The sequence below is a fragment of the Montipora foliosa genome, chromosome 11 (assembly GCF_036669935.1).
Source record: "Montipora foliosa isolate CH-2021 chromosome 11, ASM3666993v2, whole genome shotgun sequence".
In the NCBI taxonomy this organism is placed as follows: domain Eukaryota; kingdom Metazoa; phylum Cnidaria; class Anthozoa; order Scleractinia; family Acroporidae; genus Montipora; species Montipora foliosa.
In genome coordinates, this window is record NC_090879.1 from 2,424,332 (window position 1) to 2,426,831 (window position 2,500).

A 2,500-nucleotide genomic window follows, 5' to 3' on the forward strand; every position below is an offset into this window, starting at 1 on the left:
AATGCGACCAAAACTTGAGAGCTGGCGACTAGATTTTCAACACCAGTCGCCAACTGGCGAATCACGTATTATCTGATAACCCAAGATAAACAGCAGACAACTGTTGTGTTTGAATCTTTATGTAATAAAATCATTCCGAACTGGCCCGAGTTGTTCAAAAGGTGGATAGCGCTATCCGATGGATAAATTACTATCCAGTGGATAAGTCATAGCAAAATCAATTGCACTATCCAACGGATAGTGATTTATCCGGTGGATAGCGTTATCCACCTTTTGACCAACTGGGGTCTGGGGCCTGGAACACGACTCGCCTTTCTTTTCCAATTAAAATAATGTATAAATACTACAAGAAAATTGGTTTCTCACATTGTTAATTAATAGCAAAAATGTACTTAGATACTTCAATCACCACATTTGCTAGGCAGCATATTGCTTCAGCAGCTTCACAGGATTGTGCACGCACTTAAACACAGTACCGGTATACTTCTTGCTAGTTACCGTGAATTTTGCACCCAGAAGACGAAGATTCGGCAAGAAGGTTAATTAAAAATTTAAATCTATTGTCAGTTGTGAATCCTGAAAACGTAGATTTAGCCATATTACCAAAGGATATACCTCCTCGAAACTAGCTTGATATTGATAATTTAGTAAAAACCAACTAGTGGTCTATTATCAATGCTGCGTTCTGATTGGTTGAGCTACTAGTAGGCTATTTGTCATAGCCCACTAGTAGCGAAAAGCGCCGGCTTTGAAAACCAAAACAACAATTAAAGTCTAGCTTTAGCTAGCGAAAGATGTTTTGTCTCAATATTTTTTTGACCAACTAGTTGGATTTTACTAAAACAATTATTCCTCTCGCCCTCATGGCCTCTGAGTCAATAGGCCATTCGGCCTTAGGACTCATGGGCTATTGACTCAGAGCCCATTCGGGCTCGAGGAATAATTGTTAAATATTGATAATAAAGCTAGACATCGCACAATGACTTTGAAATTTACATGGAACCTTCAAAAAGCAACCTGTACCCTTAATGCAAAATAGGTTGAAGAACATGTCCCTTCTGTTAGAAAGCAAACACCTGAAAAATTAACTATGCTGCTTCTTTTTGCGCTACTTAATAATTATGACTTACCGAGCATGCAAAGTTGGCGACCAAATTTCCCCATTAGTCGCCAGCTGGCACCTAAGCTAAAAAGTTAATTTTAAGCCCTGAGATGCCATAATCTGTAATAACTTACTACAACTACACTGTAACACCTCACATTAATTATCTCAATACTTGTACTGTATCTTTTAGATGATTACATGTGGGCAAGAAACCACATAAAAAACATCACAAATATCTTTCACTCCATGGAGCCATCATCATTATTATTATTATTATTTTAGTATGTTTTCATTATTTAATCCCAATAATTACAAGTTCAATTGGGTTGTTCCAGAAAAAATCCCCCCCCCCCAACAGATAAGATTCCGGAAATTCTCGTGAGAAGAGGGGTGAAAGACCTTGAAAATCCAGGCAGGAGGGGGGGTTGAACTCAAAAAAGTCGTCTGCAGAGGTCATTTCAACCAATAGTTCACGCGATTTGAACATTTACTTTGGTGACACTTTAGCCCTCTCATGCAGACCCTGAAAATAGTAGATTGAAATATTTTGTTCACATATTTCTCACCTGACGTAAATGAAATTCCAAAAGGAATGACTGTTGAAATCTTTTGTTATATTTTCTACTAATTGTATTTACTTTTGAACCATATTTACAAGCCAGGGCAACTGATTTTTATGAGCTAAGAATGCAAACACTCGTTCACGTTTTAGCATTTTTCCTCCTTTTTTTTCTTAATTCCACACAACAGAATTTTTGGAATAATTTAGCCAAAGCTTAAGAAATTAAAATAGAACATCTTCTATACGTGATTGTGCGTATTTTCTATTAAAAATAAATTAAATTTTAAGCCTAATATTTTTTCCTGGAAATCCAGGTAGGAGGGGAGTCTTTTGTCTTGAAGATCTAAACAAAAGGGGGGATCTTGGGCTTCAGCAAATCCAAGTGAGAGGGGGATTAAAAAACGACCACATCCATCGGGGGCCTATGAATTTTTTCTGGAATAACCCATTATACTGTAGAGTGTAGTTAATATGAGACTACAAGTTCATTCAAACAAACAATAATTATCACTTTCAATTAACAGCTTGATGTAATCTTTCTCTGTGGCAGCCCCCACACTCTGAAAAAATTAATACTCTGCTGTTTGACATTAAGAACAGTTGCTCAGTTTCCGTTTTTAAAAACAAACTTAAAAGTTTCCTTTTAACCCTTTCATTCCCAAGCGTGACACTTATAGATTTTACCCTGTCTAATGCCAGACGATTTTACTCGTCAATGGGGAACCCCACGGGAGTGAAACGGTTAACAACAGCTAGATTCACTCAAAAACTATGTCCCCATTAACCCTTTCACTCCCAAGAATGACACTTATAGATTTCACTCTGTCCAACGC

General features: G+C 37.2%; 1 protein-coding gene across 1 annotated transcript in view; it reads left to right on the forward strand.

Annotated features, from left to right (window-relative positions):
* Positions 1 to 2,500, forward strand: part of LOC137976258 (uncharacterized) — an 18,497-nt gene that overhangs the window by 13,414 nt on the left and 2,583 nt on the right. The gene's annotated exons all lie outside the window — the stretch shown is intronic.